We start from the raw sequence: 18036 nt of genomic DNA on the forward strand, positions 1-18036 counted from the left end.
AACAGCTGCAATGACTGTCCCTGGCTTTATGAAATGCTGCATCACAGATATGGGTGCTCGGCAAGTTTTGTGAACACACCTGCTATACATGAGTCTCAGCTAAGAGAACTTGCGCTTTCCTTATTAGCAAAGCAGTATTAGCAAGAATTGGTTGTTTGCTGAGTCATAGAAATAGCCCCAGTTTCTAGGGAGAGGGCTGCTGAGAAAATTATAATAGAAGAGGAAAGCAACCAATTATAGTAAATCAAAAAGACATATTTTAAGGACATTCTCTGATTATTTCACCTTTCCTCTTAGACAGTGGTCAGGGATTCGCACAATTCGTAAGATGAAATTCTTCAGGAGACCCTGCAGCTATTGTCTTCAGACTTCTGCAGAGAAACACATCCCCTGGGCAATTATGCAGTTATCAGTGAGGGCTCTGGACTTCAAGGATGTACGGCTTGGGAGCTCAGTGAAAATAACATCACCTTAAGTCCACCCAAGAGATGTGCTTCATCATTTGTGAGAATACTTAGGCATGTTATCATTTTAGGTATCAAGCAAGGATGAAGGGACTCTTTTTACTTTCCTCTGTGGAAGTTTCTAGTAAATTCAAAGGCCATACTTTGGCTGCGGATAGACCCTTTGGAAATGGCTGAATATTACTGATTTGCTTTTATTGTCATCCTGTGTCTTTCAAGGGAGTTCAGTGAATTTAAAAAATGCATTTAAAAATATTTAATCTTCTGCTGGAACCTCTGTATCTCAACTTGCAGAAGATGGTGTCTTCAGCTTTGCATGATGAATGTGCTCCTGTGCTGTGGACCCGTTCTGCCAATATGCATGGGATGTTTGTCGTAACTGCTATTTCATCAAAGTGTGAGGTTGGTCCTTTTTATTCTTAAGTCGTAGAAACTGGTATAATACACAGATGAGAAACGTTGCTGAGAATATAATACCCAGACCATAGACAGCTGACCAGATTCTGGCTCTTCTGTGCCGTTAGAAGCGGGTCATGGGCAAACCTAAAGTGCTTTTAAAAATTAATTCTACACATATTTTAAGTATTTTGTGAATGCCCTGTTGGGCTCTTGGTTTTGAAATACTCTTTTCGGTTGCATTAGCACAAGTGAAAATTTATAATTCCAATCCCAAGACAATGTCTTTTCTTCCAAGAAGGCTGACTTCAGAGAACTGAATATAAAAGCCCCATACTAAATACACTTCTGTTGTCATTTGAGCTCTTCTCTTCTCGAGTTAACCTAAGCTCTCACAAGACAACTAGTTTTGCTTCCTGACAGGTGAAGTGGCAAATGGTCATCAAGGAGAATGGTGAAACAAATTATCCTTGGTTATTAAAGCTTCCTGATGTCCCCCGACAGTAATTCTCCCTGGTGCTGGCTCACTTCATTATAAAGATGAAGTGATAAAGTCCTAGCATGAGCCGTGTGGCTCTGTCACAGTTCTCATTCATGTCAACGGAGTGTGAAAAAATATTTAATTGGCTCTAGCAGCCTTGGGATGATTTATTCCCTATCAAAAAGGGGAAAATGGAACCGAAAAAACCCCAAGTTGTATTTGGTAGCAGGGATTTCACCAGCATGTATGCAAACTGCATATCCCTCAGACTTCTGCATTATATTTAAAGGGTGGTAGAAAATAGTAAGACGGTTCAGAATAAAGAACTGGAATTTTATGTTTTAATCCAAAATATTCATTGAGAGGAAGAAATAGTGGGAAAAAAATAACCGAATCTGAAATATATGCATTTTCAGCCTGATAATGTTGCTCTCTGCATACTTTTGAGCAAGGTGCTATAAACTCAATACCCATTGTTTCACAATCCTGATGCATGCTGGGAATCCCCTGGGATAGGGACCAGGCATCGGGATTTGTGAAAAGCTCCCCGTGTGACTCTAATGTGCAGCCAGGGTTGTGCCCAGCACTTCTGTGACCACTCATTCAGCGTTTGCTGAGGGAATGAATACATTTATTTTCTCTGAGCTGTATTTTCCTTATTTTTAAAATGTGGCTAATAATGTCCACTTTGCCTACCACATGCGGCCACTGCCAAGATAAAATCATGCATTAAAAGCATTTCAACAATTAAAGTCTTTTCCAAATTGAAGCTACCACTACTTTTATCTGTATCCTTTCCAATTTTCTAAAAGTTAAAATTCCCAAGTAAATTACTGAAAACCATTTCAGCATGTCTACAGGGGGAATTTCCAAAGCAATTCATTTTATTATCTAAGTTTAAAATAACTGTACCCCATATTTATGTATAATTATATTTCAACATGAAGATTTTAATTTTGTAAAAGTCTTTCAGCATTGCTCTCAGGCAGAAACTCAACAGGATATAAGGTGCTGATTGGCCAGCAAAGGTGGAACATTTCCAGGTGGTGACAGGCAGAGATTCCCCTGGGAGAATTCACACCTTCCAATGCTGACAATAGTCTTTTTAAATGAGGCAGTAAAAGAAGTGATGGCGGATAATTCAGAGGGTGTTGTGCTCCTCTGAGAGTCTCCATATCTGAGTGACATGGTGTTGTAACAGATGCGAGATACTGAAGAAAACTAAAAAATGTGGTACAGTGGGAAGCATTTGAGTGGAGGGATCGCTGGGGGCAAAGAAAGACCCCAAAGTCAAGGGACTGAGCTCAAGTCACCTCGATTTTCATGGGCTTCTCATAGCAACCCTGGGGGATGAGCATGAGGCAAAAATGAATACTGTGACTTGCTGGAATCAGTGGTTCTGCCATCACCAGAGAAGTCACCATGGCAACACGTACAACCACCTTGCCCTGCACTCAGCCAGCCCCACGTGACAGAGGCTAACAGCTGCAATGATTGCCAGGCACAGACCCCAGGAAAATGCACCTGTGAGTTCCCTCCCAAGTGGGGTGGGGGTCGGAGGGTAGACAGCCCGGGGAGAAGAATGGGACAGACTCCTAACCTCCCTGGGGTTCAAAAATCTAACATAGGGGAAGAAGGGAAAAAAAGGTAGAGCAAAATTAGGAATGAAAGAGAAATTCACAGCAGGGAAAAAACAGTGACTTTAGAAATAGTTCCAAAGCTGGATGTTTGTGCCAGTTTTGATTTTTTAATCACTGGAGTTTCAAGGAATTAAAGAATCCTGGTTAACAGAGAACAGAAGACTTGAATCAAGGCAGCCCCTGACACGGTCAGGTCTGTGGAGCCACTAGAAAGCAGCCCATCTGCCCAGAGGACGGCCTCTGAGGTGTTCGATGCTGAAGGGGAACCCAGCCCTGCTGCTGGTCATGTTTAGCCACTTGAGTGACGTTTTGCTCTTCGATTATTTCTTCATCATGACTGAGCCTTGACAGAGCGCACCCCCAACTGCTTTTCAAAACGCAAGCCTGCGAAGTCTATTCTCTCGGTGATGTGGGAAGCCTTTGGCAACTTAAGCCTATCTCTAAGTTCTTTTAGGTCTCTTAGCAAAAATTCTAGTGAAAGCCATTGGTGACAATTGCATCATCGGGAAGGTGCAGTCCTGGAGGCGGGGCTGGGGCAGCAGAGGTGTGGTCAGAAGAGAGAGTGGGGCTGGAGCTCAGATTTGTTGACTTTGGTTCACATTCCTGTAAGAGGATCAGACACACACCCCACCAAGAAGGAAAATAAGAGAGTCAAACTTTCAGATTACAAAGTTAGAGGCCAGCAAATATAAATTTAAAGAAGACATGATGGTAGAAAGAAAACATAAAGAATTGATAAATCCAAGATCTGGTTCTTTGAGAAAATTAAAAAAGAAAATTGCATGGCTGGGCATGGTGGCTCACGCCTATAATCCCAGCATTTTGGGAGCCGAGGCGGGTGGATCATGAGGTCAGGAGGTTGAGGCCATCCTGGCCAACATGGTGAAACCCCATGTCTACTAAAAATACAAAAATTAGCTGGGTGTGGTGGTGCATGCCTGTAGTCCCAAGCTACTTAGGAGGCTGAGGCAGGAGAATCGCTTGAACCCAGGAGGTGGAGGTTGCAGTGAGCTGAGATCGCGCCACTGCATTCTAGCCTGGTGACAGAGTGAGACTCTGTCTTTAAAAAAAAAAAAAAGAAAAAATTGTCACAATCAATAGGCAGAGGGGAGGGGAACAAAGACATTCAATATAAAAACATGAAAAAAAGAATGGAAATTAAATTTAAAAGCTTATTTTGTTCAATTCCATGGTAATGAGTTTGAAATCCTAGGTTAAATGCATGAATTTCTAGAAAAATAAAAAATAACAGATATTATCCTAGATAAGAAAGAAAATCTAATTAAGTTATCATAAAATAAATTGAGAGAGTTGTCAAAGATCTGCTCCCACGAAAAGCAGTGGGCTCAAGTGGTTTTACAGGTGAAATCTATGAAATCTACCAGCGGCAGAGCTCCAAGGCTGCTTATCTCCTCACCGCTCCCAGTGTGTTCCCGGGATCCGCAGCATTAGCATCACCTGAGAGCTTGTTGGAACTGCAGAATCTCAAATCCCATTTCTGAGCAGCTGAATCTGCATTTGCTAATCTCCCCAGGTGATTCTAAGCATGTTCATATTTGGATGACACTTATTTGAATCATTTCACAACTTGGAGGGGGATGGAGAGGTCCTACATGGTACAATTGGGCATCACAAGGTAATGCACTTCTAAACAAACCTTAATCCCAGTAAAAATTTTAGACAATTCCAATAAAATGACTGAAATTCTTAAATCCACATGGGAAAAGTAAATGTGCAAAGAAGAACAGGAAAATTCTAAAAAAAAAAAAAAACAGAATAAAAGGGAAATTAGCTCTATGAGCCACTAAATGTGATAATAAAAGCTCAATGATAAGTACCACAGTTTGCTCCCATCTCACGAAGAGTCAGATCAGTGTAATAGTCCAGAGAGTCCAGAAGGGACTCAGATACGAAGGGAATTGAGAAGATGGTAAAGGTGAAGAGGATGGAGCCTCAACCAATGGGACTGGAACAGTGAGCCATCTGGGAAAAAATGAAGTGAGATTTTTACCTTCCACCCAAGTAGATTTCCAGTGAAGAAAATATGTAGAACTTACAAATAAAATACAAAATTATATAAAAAATGGAATAATTTAAAAAATAAGTTATGAATGGGGAAGGCATGTCACAAAACCCCAAAGCCATAAAACACATTTCACCATGTAAAATTTGGAAACTTTTACATGAAAAAAAAATCTCATAAATTCAAAAAAATTGAGATCAAACAAGGAAAACATTCAAAGATGTATCAAAATACTAATTTACTTAATATATAAAAAGTATTTATGAATCAATAGGAAAGAATATAAATATAATTATTGCAGCAAAGAATATAAAGAGGTTGTTCATGGAATAAGTGATATATAAAGATACTTAACTCATAATGAAATACAAACTGTAACAACAAAATTTTATTTTTCATATAAAACAGCCACATTTAAAAGAATAATATGCACTGTTTTGGTGAGGATGTGGGGAAAAGCTACTCATAGACTGGACTGTCAATTGGATTATATGATTGGAGGATGGTTTGTAGTAACTATCAAAATTAAAAACACACATGTCCTTTGACTCAACAGAATCATAGGTACGATGTGATTTACTTGGAAACATTGTAGAAACAAAAGGTGGGATACAACTAAAATGACCAATCAAAAATGTGTAACATTAATATATTTGACTTGAGATACATAAATGCGCTTGGTATTTTTGCAGGAAAAGTGGAATTTGAATCATTTGCAGGAAAATGCACATTAGCAAGTGGGGGATGATAGTTTTTCTTTACACAACTAAATGTGAACTGTGTTGATGACTGAAGAGGAAAAAAGACAACATAATAAAAAGAGTGAGTATAAGAGATAAAAATGCATTAATCATGCAGTCTCAGCATAAGGAGAGAAAAGGGATCTGCTCAGAAATAATTGAGATGCAATTATAAGAGCTGGAATGATTACTTTTAAGTGCTTGCAGGTGGTAAAGAAAACCAATGATCAGCTTGTAATTATGAAGAAAACTGAATAGATACATATAATTTTAAAATGTTCTTTATATCCATAACTCTTTTGTACATGAAGATATGAAAATATTTTATGGTCAGATGATAGAAAGGAAATTTGGAATAAAGACAGAAATCAACTCCTTAGAAGTCATAACAAGGGAGGTAAGAGGCCTTCAGAAATCAGTCTACGATGGCCAGTGGTAAGGTGTCTGATGTGGTGATGGGAAGCCGGAGTTCCCAGCTCAGTGCTGGGTATACTCGAGTCTAATCGGAGTATGGGGTTGTTATAGTGAGGGATCCCAAGTACCAAGTTCCATCTAGTTCCTAATATATCTGGGAGAAGACCCACATGCCTAAGAGGGCTGGTTTTTCAGCCACTCTGCCAAGCTGAGTGAATCCACTGGGTCAGCTTGGTAGTGGATTCTCAACACCGGATTCTTGACAATCCTGGCCTTGGTTCTGGGGAGCTGGAGAATTGGGTGTTAACTCCCTTCCCTCCACTCATGTTTCTGGATTTTCCATGTCCTGCCTAATTCCCTGTCGGAAGAGCCCTGAGAATTCCTGGTCAGGGACCTCTCAGTATCAGATGCAGGTTTGCGTTAGGACAGAGAACCAGGTAACTTAAGGTTACGGTGGATACTGTGAATTCACCTGCTAGCAACTTACAAAAGCCAACTCCCAGGTTCTTTCTGGGTGATATGCACCACATCATATACCATGCAGCCTGTGCTGAGAATCCAGCCTGGACCTACTAGCAGTCCTTTTATAATAACTAGCTGCAATCTTTACAACTAGAAGATCCCTTAGGAAATGAAACTTTACGTCTTAAAGTGCTTCATCTAATTTAATGATATTTTAAAGAAGATCTTAGAATGTGGCCTTTGGTCTGATGTATTCTGTCTCAAATATCATGAATGTGATAAAACACTCTAAGGCTTAACACAAACGCCTTGTAAAACAGCTTGGTGTGCAGTTTGGAGTTGTTCCTTAGTGCAGAAATTTATGGGATGAGACTCTTGGATTTTTTCTGGTATTTGTTTTGTTTTTATATTTTACAGAACGTGCACTGCCATCTGTGCTTGTCTTCCTGCTGGCAAGTCCTTTCCATTCCAAGCAAATAAGATTCCCTAAATCAGACAAAAAGCCCATAATTCTGACAGGGGAATCACGGCAATTGCCTGCCATTCTGTGATCTTTAACTCAGGGCTGGGGGTTACTTTTTCTACCTTGTAACTACTGTTCTAAAAATATTCCTAAGGACCATATAATGTTTAGAAACAGGCTGTACTTATTATCAAAGAGGGAAATAACTAGGAAGAAAAAAGATTGACTAGATGTTTCTAATAGAGCTGAATTGGTTTAAATCAAGTCAGCTTAAATCATAATGTAGAAGTCTTTCGTTTATCTCATCTGCCTATGAAAATGTGTTCTTAAAGCCCCATGCTAGGCCCGGAACTTGGGGTGATCTTTCTCTACTGCCCAGGGTTATGTGAAAATCACCTTCACAGTTTTCTTCACATATACATGTAAAATCCAAGTATTGTTTATTTACTTATTTTTACAAAATTGGCTAAATTTCTTAAGTAAATATATTGATAAAACTTTACATCCCTACTGAGTAATTCTATTGCCTGTCAAGGCAATAACCAGGGGCCTGTTCTCTCTTTATTGTTAGGTGAAGTACAATCATGGGAGAGGTGGTAAAGGCATGCCAGAACCAAATAGAGACTTTCTCTTTTACAAAATCAGGACTGAAAGAGAAATGAACAGGAAACAACTTGCTTTGTATGTTACACGAGGCCATGTCTATTTGCTTCCCAAAATGGCGACCCCCTACCTAGGCTACATGTTGCACTGCTCCAGGAGCCAGAGACTGCACTAAAAATGAAATCTGCTGTAGTTGTGCAGTGCACAACCTGACCAACCACAAATGTCCCTTATTTTAGAAAACACTGATAGAGCCCAAAGGGCACTGGAGAGGTAACAGTAGCTCAGTCACAGAAGAGAAAAAGAATCTTATTACATAAAGCCAGCATACTTTAGAACCTATGTTCTGTTTTTATTATTTGATACGATCTCAGACAGTAGAAAGACATGTTACGGGAGCAGAAAGATCACAAGGCCTATGGGTAGATGTCTTCAATTCTAATTTCCATTCTAACACCAAGTTCCTGCAAAACAAACATCCTGGCATAGGTATGAATTGAGTAGCCCTGATTGATCATGAAGATCCCTTTAACACTAAGACCATGTGATTCCTTACTCTTCACAGCAAGGTACCTGCTGTATTTTCAGAAAAGCACAGCCCATCATTTTAAAGCAGCATCTTTTTCTATCTTTCAAAGTATGTTAGCAGCCAATTCAAAACACTGAGTAATAATGTGACATCTTCCTCAAACTGAGGCTCCTTCGTGGAATGCAGTCCCTTCCATAAAGAGGTGCTTTCACGGGAGCCACCAAGCCCTGCCCCTCACCGCACATTTATTGTTCATTTGTTTGTTTCAAGTCTCCTTTTCCAGTTGCAAACAGGCAGATCAGTTCTTCTCAAATTTAGGTAAAAACGTCTCCTCTATCTGGGTGAGCTTCCTTATAAAATGGCCAGAGAGGCCTATCTCTTTGCAAGCTGGATGATACGGCCTTTCTATTTGTGATTTCACCATCTATAGGCTTCATTGTTTTTCCTAAACCATGTTTTGGGCATTATTTGGGTATTTAATTTTTTCTTTGGTAACCTTATTTTGAAGCATTGACCAAATGGACCCTTTTTTTTTGATGAGTGATTCTCGATGTTGGTCACACACTAGCTATTCTTTTATTCCTTTGCTTTCCTAATTGATAGGTTTGACTGTGTCCCCACCCAAATCTCATCTTGAATTCCCATGTGTGGTGGGAGGGACCCGGTGGGAGGTAATTGAATCATGGGAGCAGGTCTTTCCATGCTGTTCTTGATAGTGAATAAGTCTAATGAGATCTGATGGTTTTATAAGGGGGAGTTTCCCTGCACTCTTTGCCTTCTGCCATGATTGTGCGGCCTCCCCAACCATGTAGAACCGAGTTGGTATGGAAATTATTTTAAACTGAAGCCACTGGGGATTCAACAGGTGCAGAAAGAAGCCTTCTTGGTGCTTCCTTTACCTGACAAGCACTATCACAAACTATGCCTCATTTGTTCTTTTAGAAACTCTATAGAATAGAATTCTATTCTTCCTATAGAATACATGACACACCTGGGGAGGAGGTTTTACATCATACACACCTGTGTCGCCCCACCCCCGAGGGTCTGATTTGGTCCGTCAGGGGTTTAGGACTAGATACTGGGATTTTTCTATTTTAAAAACTAATCACGAAGACCCTTCATGTGGCATCCTTTCCCTTTCACTCTCCCATAGGAAGAGAAGAGTGATGGTCGGTGGTAAAAGGCAACTGCAGAGAAGCATCACCAAGAGCCGGCTTCATGCTCAGGAGTGAATGCTGAGCCTCCTCCTCGGGGTTTCCGGTGCTCCACATGTTCAAAGAACTTCTCTGGTAAGAACTGTAGCAATGGTGCATGGAAGTGTTACCAGGAAGGGTTCCTGATCCAGACCCCAAGAGAGGGTTCTTGGATCTCACACAAGAAAGAATTTAGGGTGAATTTACGGAGCAAAGTGAAAGCAAGTTTATTAGTGTATTAGTCTGTTTTCACATTGCTAATAAAGACATATCCAAGACTGTTTATACAGGAAAGAGGTTTAATGGACTCACACTTCAACATGGCTGGGGAGGCCTCACGATCATGGTGGAAGGCAAAGAGGAGTAAATCACATCTTACATGGATGGCCACAGGCAAAGAGAGAGCTTGTGCAGGGAAACTCCCCCACTTATTAAACCATCAGATCTCATGAAACTTATTCACTGTCATGAGAATAGCACAGGAAAGACCTGCCCCCATGATTCAATTACCTTCCACTGGGTCCCTCCCACCACACATAGGAATTCAAGATGAGATTTGGGTGGGGACATAGTCAAATCATATTGTAAGGCTGATTGAAAGGATGGAGAGGCAGACCCAGGGTCAGGTTTAGCCAGTTTATTTCAACCTGCCAGGCTGGCTCCCTCACCACAGGCAGTGAAGGCAGCAGCCTGGCTTACAGACTATGGGGGTTATATAGGGGTTTTGCAGGTAGCTGAGTGTTATTCTAAAAAAACTGCATCTTGGTTCTCAGGGACTAACATTCTGCTTAATTGGGTCAACATCCTGGGTTTGAGCTGGGTGCGACCACATCCTGGAACCTAGGTGCCCTGTTTACAAGGCTTGAGGCTGTTTTTGTTATGAGCTTGGCTTAGCAGGGGAGAATGAGAACGGGGAGGGGGTCTATGGGCTCGCCTTGTTGTATCCCTAACATTCCAGTCTCTTCTTTTATATATATATTACATATATATATATATGAAAGGGAAAAGGGGGCTGTTTGTTTCTGGCTGCTTCATGTCATGCTGAGTAGGGATGCTGGTTAGGGAGAGGCTGGGTTGCAAGTTGGTAGTCCTGTATTGTGCCAAGGGTAAAACCTTGTAATTAATTATGTAAAAACTGGGTGAAAAGGTGTAAGAGGTAAGGGCCGAGGACCAAGAGGAGGAGGAGAGTTACAGCAGGGCCGAGGATGGGAGGAGGAGGAGAGGAGAGTTACAGCAGGGCCGAGAACCAAGAGGAGGAGAGTTACAGCAGGGCCAAGGAGGGGAGGAGGAGGAGAGGAGAGTTACAGCAGGGCCAAGGAGGGGAGGAGGAGGAGAGGAGAGTTACAGCAGGGCGGAGGAGGGGAGGAGGAGGAGAGTTACAGCAGGGCCGAGGAGGGGAGGAGGAGGAGAGTTACAGCAGGGCCAAGGAGGGGAGGAGGAGGAGAGGAGAGTTACAGCAGGGCCGAGGAGGGGAGGAGGAGGAGAGGAGAGTTACAGCTGGGCCGAGGAGGGGAAGAGGAGAGGAGAGTTACAGCAGGGCCGAGGAGGGGAGGAGGAGGAGAGTTACAGCAGGGCCGAGGAGGGGAGGAGGAGGACAGTTACAGCAGGGCCAAGGACGAAGAGGAGGAGAGTTACAGCAGGGCCAAGGAGGGGAGGAGGAGGAGAGGAGAGTTACAGCAGGGCCAAGGAGGGGAGGAGGAGGAGAGGAGAGTTACAGCAGGGCCGAGGAAGGGAGGAGGAGGAGAGTTACAGCAGGGCCGAGGAGGGGAGAAGGAGGAGAGTTACAGCAGGGCCAAGGAGGGGAGGAGGAGGAGAGGAGAGTTACAGCAGGGCCGAGGAGGGGAGGAGGAGGAGAGTTACAGCAGGGCCGAGGAGGGGAGGAGGAGGAGACTTACAGCCGGGCCAAGGAGGGGAGGAGGAGGAGAGGAGAGTTAGAGCAGGGCCGAGAAGGGGAGGAGGAGGAGAGTTACAGCAGGGCCGAGGAGGGGAGGAGGAGGAGAGGAGAGTTACAGCCGGGCCGAGGAGGGGAGGAGGAGGAGAGGAGAGTTACAGCCGGGCCGAGGAGGGGAGGAGGAGGTGAGGAGAGTTACAGCCGGGCCGAGGAGGGGAGGAGGAGGAGAGGAGAGTTACAGCCGGGCCGAGGAGGGGAGGAGGAGGAGAGGACAGTTACAGCAGGGCCGAGGAGGGGAGGAGGAGGAGAGGAGAGTTACAGCAGGGCCGAGGAGGGGAGGAGGAGGAGAGTTACAGCAGGGCCAAGGAGGGGAGGAGGAGGAGAGGAGAGTTACAGCCGGGCCGAGGAGGGGAGGAGGAGGAGAGGAGAGTTACAGCAGGGCCGAGGAGGGGAGGAGGAGGAGAGTTACAGCAGGGCCGAGGAGGGGAGGAGGAGGAGAGTTACAGCAGGGCCAAGGAGGGGAGGAGGAGGAGAGTTACAGCAGGGCCGAGGAGGGGAGGAGGAGGAGAGGAGAGTTACAGCAGGGCCGAGGAGGGGAGGAGGAGGAGAGTTACAGCAGGGCCGAGGAGGGGAGGAGGAGGAGAGTTACAGGAGGGCCGAGGAGGGGAGGAGGAGGAGAGGAGAGTTACAGCAGGGCCGAGGAGGGGAGGAGGAGGAGAGTTACAGCAGGGCCGAGGAGGGGAGGAGAAGGAGAGGAGAGTTACAGCAGGGCCGAGGAGGAGAGGAGGAGGAGAGGAGAGTTACAGCAGGGCCGAGGAGGGGAGGAGGAGGAGAGGAGAGTTACAGCAGGGCCGAGGACGGAATGAGGAGGAGAGTTACAGCAGGGCCGAGGAGGGGAGGAGGAGGAGAGTTACAGCTGGGCCAAGGAGGGGAGGAGGAGGAAAGGAGAGTTACAGCAGAGCCGAGGAGGGGAGGAGGAGGAGAGGAGAGTTACAGCAGGGCTGAGGAGGGGAGGAGGAGGAGAGGAGAGTTACAGCAGGGCTGAGGAGGGGAGGAGGAGGAGAGTTACAGCAGGGCCGAGGAGGGGAGGAGGAGAGGAGAATTACAGCAGGGCGGAGGAAGGGAGGAGGAGGAGAGGAGAGTTACAGCAGGACCGAGGAGGGGAGGAGGAGGAGAGTTACAGCAGGGCCGAGGAGGGGAGGAGGAGGAGAGCTACAGCAGGGCCGAGGAGGGGAGGAGGAGGAGAGCTACAGCAGGGCCGAGGAGGGGAGGAGGAGGAGAGTTACAGCAGGGCCGAGGAAGGGAGGAGGAGGAGAGGAGAGTTACAGCAGGACCGAGGAGGGGAGGAGGAGGAGAGTTACAGCAGGGCCGAGGAGGGGAGGAGGAGGAGAGCTACAGTAGGGCCGAGGAGGGGAGGAGGAGGAGAGTTACAGCAGGGCCGAGGAGGAGAGGAGGAGGAGAGGAGAGTTACAGCAGGGCCAAGGAGCGGAGGAGGAGGAGAGGAGAGTTACAGCAGGGCCGAGGAGCGGAGGAGGAGGAGAGGAGAGTTACAGCAGGGCCAAGGAGGGGAGGAGGAGGAGAGTTACAGCAGGGCCAAGGAGGAGAGGAGGAGAGGGGAGAGTTACAGCAGGGCCGAGGAGGGGAGGAGGAGGAGAGTTACAGCAGGGCCGAGGAGGGGAGGAGGAGGAGAGTTACAGCAGGGCCAAGGAGGGGAGGAGGAGGAGAGGAGAGTTACAGCAGGGCCGAGGAGGGGAGGAGGAGGAGAGTTACAGCAGGGCCGAGGAGTGGAGGAGGAGGAGAGTTACAGCAGGGCCAAGGAGGAGAGGAGGAGAGGGGAGAGTTACAGCAGGGCCGAGGAGGGGAGGAGGAGGAGAGTTACAGCAGGGCCGAGGAGGGGAGGAGGAGGAGAGTTACAGCAGGGCCAAGTAGGGGAGGAGGAGGAGAGGAGAGTTACAGCAGGGCCGAGGAGGGGAGGAGGAGGAGAGTTACAGCAGGGCCAAAGAGGGGAGGAGGAGGAGAGGAGAGTTACAGCAGGGCCGAGGAGGGGAGGAGGAGGAGGAGAGTTACAGCAGGGCCGAGGAGGGGAGGAGGAGGAGAGGAGAGTTACAGCAGGGCCGAGGAGGGGAGGAGGAGGAGAGTTACAGCATGGCCGAGGAGGGGAGGAGGAGGAGAGGAGAGTTACAGCAGGGCCAAGGAGGGGAGGAGGAGGAGAGGAGAGTTACAGCAGGGCCGAGGAGGAGAGGAGGAGGAGAGGAGAGTTACAGCAGGGCTGAGGAGGGGAGGAGGAGGAGAGTTACAGCAGGGCCGAGGACCAAGAGGAGGAGAAGAGTTACAGCAGGGCCGAGGAGGGGAGGAGGAGGAGAGTTACAGCAGGGCCGAGGAGGGGAGGAGGAGGAGAGTTACAGCATGGCCGAGGAGGGGAGGAGAAGGAGAGGAGAGTTACAGCAGGGCCAAGGAGGGGAGGAGGAGGAGAGGAGAGTTACAGCAGGGCCGAGGAGGAGAGGAGGAGGAGAGGAGAGTTACAGCAGGGCTGAGGAGGGGAGGAGGAGGAGAGTTACAGCAGGGCCGAGGACCAAGAGGAGGAGAGTTACAGCAGGGCCGAGGACCAAGAGGAGGAGAAGAGTTACAGCAGGGCCGAGGAGGGGAGGAGGAGGAGAGTTACAGCAGGGCCGAGGAGGGGAGGAGGAGGAGAGTTACAGCAGGGCCGAGGAAGGTAGGAGGAGGAGAGGAGAGTTACAGCAGGGCCGAGGAGGAGAGGAGGAGGAGAGGAGAGTTACAGCAGGGCCGAAGAGGGGAGGAGGAGGAGAGTTACAGCAGGGCCGAGGAGGGAAGGAGGAGGAGAGTTACAGCAGGGCCGAGGAGGGGAGGAGGAGGAGAGGAGAGTTACAGCAGGGCCGAGGAGGGGAGGAGGAGGAGAGGAGAGTTACAGCTGGGCCGAGGAGGGGAGGAGGAGGAGAGGAGAGTTACAGCTGGGCCGAGGAGGGGAGGAGGAGGAGAGGAGAGTTACAGCTGGGCCGAGGAGGGGAGGAGGAGGAGAGGAGAGTTATAGCAGGGCCAAGGAGGGGAGGAGGAGGAGAGTTACAGCAGGGCCGAGGAGGGAAGGAGGAGGAGAGTTACAGCAGGGCCGAGGAGGGGAGGAGGAGGAGAGGAGAGTTACAGCAGGGCCGAGGAGGAGAGGAGGAGGAGAGGAGAGTTACAGCAGGGCCGAGGAGGGGAGGAGGAGGAGAGTTACAGCAGGGCCGAGGAGGGAAGGAGGAGGAGAGTTACAGCAGGGCCGAGGAGGGGAGGAGGAGGAGAGTTACAGGAGGGCCGAGGAGGGGAGGAGGAGGAGAGTTACAGCAGGGCCGAGGAGGGGAGGAGGAGGAGAGGAGAGTTACAGCTGGGCCGAGGAGGGGAGGAGGAGGAGAGGAGAGTTACAGCTGGGCCGAGGAGGGGAGGAGGAGGAGAGGAGAGTTACAGCAGGGCCGAAGAGGGGAGGAGGAGGAGAGGAGAGTTAAAGCAGGGCCGAGGAGGGGAGGAGGAGGAGAGTTACAGCAGGGCCGAGGAGGGAAGGAGGAGGAGAGTTACAGCAGGGCCGAGGAGGGGAGGAGGAGGAGAGTTACAGGAGGGCCGAGGAGGGGAGGAGGAGGAGAGTTACAGCAGGGCCGAGGAGGGGAGGAGGAGGAGAGGAGAGTTACAGCTGGGCCGAGGAGGGGAGGAGGAGGAGAGGAGAGTTACAGCAGGGCCGAGGAGGGGAGGAGGAGGACAGTTACAGCAGGGCCGAGGAGGGGGGGAGGAGGACAGTTACAGCAGGGCTAAAGACCAAGAGGAGGAGAGTTACAGCAGGGCCAAGGAGGGGAGGAGGAGGAGAGTTACAGCAGGGCCGAGGAGGGGAGGAGGAGGAGAGTTACAGCAGGGCCGAAGAGGGGAGGAGGAGGAGAGTTACAGCAGGGCCGAGGAGGGGAGGAGGAGGAGAGTTACAGCAGGGCCGAGGAGGGGAGGAGGAGGAGAGTTACAGCAGGGCCGAGGAGGGGATGAGGAGGAGAGTTACAGCAGGGCCGAGGAGGGGAGGAGGAGGAGAGGAGAGTTACAGCAGGGCCGAGGAGGAGAGGAGGAGGAGAGGAGAATTACAACAGGGCCGAGGACGGAATGAGGAGGAGAGGTACAGCAGGGCCGAGGAGGGGAGGAGGAGGAGAGAAGAGTTACAGCAGGGCCGAGGAGGGGAGGAGGAGGAGAGTTACAGCAGGGCCGAGGAGGCAGGAGAGGAGAGTTACAGCAGGGCCGAGGAGGGGAGGAGGAGGAGAGTTACAGCAGGGCCGAGGACCAAGAGGAGGAGGAGAGGAGAGTTACAGCAGGGCCGAGGAGGGGAGGAGGAGGAGACTTACAGCAGGGCCGAGGAGGGGAGGACGAGGAGTGTTACAGCAGGGCCGAGGAGGGGAGGAGGAGGAGAGTTACAGGAGGGCCGAGGAGGGGAGGACGAGGAGAGTTACAGCAGGGCCGAGGAGGGGAGGAGGAGGAGAGTTACAGCAGGGCCGAGGAGGGGAGGAGGAGGAGAGTTACAGCAGGGCCAAGGAGGGGAGGAGGAGGAGAGTTACAGCAGGGCCAAGGAGGGGAGGAGGAGGAGAGGAGAGTTACAGCAGGGCCAAGGAGGGGAGGAGGAGGAGCGGAGAGTTACAGCAGGGCCGAGGAGGAGAGGAGGAGGAGAGGAGAGTTACAGCAGGGCCGAGGAGGGGAGGAGGAGGAGAGTTACAGGAGGGCCGAGGAGGGGAGGACGAGGAGAGTTACAGCAGGGCCGAGGAGGGGAGGAGGAGGAGAGTTACAGCAGGGCCGAGGAGGGGAGGAGGAGGAGAGTTACAGCAGGGCCAAGGAGGGGAGGAGGAGGAGAGGAGAGTTACAGCAGGGCCAAGGAGGGGAGGAGGAGGAGCGGAGAGTTACAGCAGGGCCGAGGAGGAGAGGAGGAGGAGAGGAGAGTTACAGCAGGGCTGAGGAGGGGAGGAGGAGGAGATTTACAGCAGGGCCGAGGACCAAGAGGAGGAGAGTTACAGCAGGGCCGAGGACCAAGAGGAGGAGAAGAGTTACAGCAGGGCCGAGGAGGGGAGGAGGAGGAGAGTTACAGCAGGGCCGAGGAGGGGAGAAGGAGGAGAGTTACAGCAGGGCCAAGGAGGGGAGGAGGAGGAGGAGGAGAGTTACAGCAGGGCCGAGGAGGGGAGGAGGAGGAGAGGAGAGTTACAGCAGGGCCGAGGAGGGGAGGAGGAGGAGAGTTACAGCAGGGCCGAGGAGGGGAGGAGGAGAGGAGAGTTTCAGCAGGGCCGAGGAGGGGAGGAGGAGGAGAGTTACAGCAGGGCGGAGGAAGGTAGGAGGAGGAGAGGAGAGTTACAGCAGGGCCGAGGAGGAGAGGAGGAGGAGAGGAGAGTTACAGCAGGGCCGAAGAGGGGAGGAGGAGGAGAGGAGAGTTACAGCAGGGCCGAGGAGGGGAGGAGGAGGAGAGTTACAGCAGGGCCGAGGAGGGGAGGAGGAGGAGAGTTACAGCAGGGCCGAGGAGGGGAGGAGGAGGAGAGTTACAGGAGGGCCGAGGAGGGGAGGAAGAGGAGAGTTACAGCAGGGCCGAGGAGGGGAGGAGGAGGAGAGGTACAGCAGGGCCGAGGAGGGGAGGAGGAGGAGAGTTACAGCAGGGCCGAGGAGGAGAGGAGGAGGAGAGGAGAGTTACAGCATGGCCGAGGAGGGGAGGAGGAGGAGAGTAGAGTTACAGCTGGGCCGAGGAGGGGAGGAGGAGGAGAGGAGAGTTACAGCAGGGCCGAGGAGGGGAGGAGGAGGACAGTTACAGCAGGGCCGAGGAGTGGGGGAGGAGGACAGTTACAGCAGGGCTAAAGACCAAGAGGAGGAGAGTTACAGCAGGGCCAAGGAGGGGAGGAGGAGGAGAGGAGAGTTACAGCAGGCCAAGGAGGGGAGGAGGAGGAGAGGAGAGTTACAGCAGGACCGAGGAAGGGAGGAGGAGGAGAGTTACAGCAGGGCCGAGGAGGGGAGAAGGAGGAGAGTTACAGCAGGGCCAAGGAGGGGAGGAGGAGGAGAGGAGAGTTACAGCAGGGCCGAGGAGGGGAGGAGGAGGAGAGTTACAGCAGGGCCGAGGAGGGGAGGAGGAGGAGAGTTACAGCAGGGCCGAGGAGGGGAGGAGGAGGAGAGTTACAGCAGGGCCGAGGAGGGGAGGAGGAGGAGAGTTACAGCAGGGCCGAGGAGGGGAGGAGGAGGAGAGTTACAGCAGGGCCGAGGAGGGGAGGAGGAGGAGAGTTACAGCAGGGCCGAGGAGGAGAGGAGGAGGAGAGGAGAGTTACAGCATGGCCGAGGAGGGGAGGAGGAGGAGAGTAGAGTTACAGCTGGGCCGAGGAGGGGAGGAGGAGGAGAGGAGAGTTACAGCAGGGCCGAGGAGGGGAGGAGGAGGACAGTTACAGCAGGGCCGAGGAGTGGGGGAGGAGGACAGTTACAGCAGGGCTAAAGACCAAGAGGAGGAGAGTTACAGCAGGGCCAAGGAGGGGAGGAGGAGGAGAGGAGAGTTACAGCAGGGCCAAGGAGGGGAGGAGGAGGAGAGGAGAGTTACAGCAGGGCCGAGGAAGGGAGGAGGAGGAGAGTTACAGCAGGGCCGAGGAGGGGAGAAGGAGGAGAGTTACAGCAGGGCCAAGGAGGGGAGGAGGAGGAGAGGAGAGTTACAGCAGGGCCGAGGAGGGGAGGAGGAGGAGAGTTACAGCAGGGCCGAGGAGGGAAGG

The 18036-nt window shown here is 50.2% G+C and overlaps 1 protein-coding gene and 1 non-coding gene across 2 annotated transcripts in view; both read right to left on the reverse strand.

The window, feature by feature from the left end:
- The window catches only part of CNTNAP2 (contactin associated protein 2), a 1621124-nt gene that overhangs the window by 23870 nt on the left and 1579218 nt on the right, over nucleotides 1–18036 (reverse strand). The window lies entirely within an intron of this gene.
- On the reverse strand, nucleotides 9329–9542 carry LOC135274577 (small nucleolar RNA U3). The gene has a single exon (XR_010342369.1). It is a non-coding gene; the product is annotated as a small nucleolar RNA U3 (small nucleolar RNA).

The sequence above is a fragment of the Aotus nancymaae genome, unplaced genomic scaffold (assembly GCF_030222135.1).
Source record: "Aotus nancymaae isolate 86718 unplaced genomic scaffold, 86718_ANA_hifiasm-v0.15.2.pri h1tg000002l, whole genome shotgun sequence".
NCBI classification, from domain to species: Eukaryota; Metazoa; Chordata; class Mammalia; order Primates; family Aotidae; genus Aotus; species Aotus nancymaae.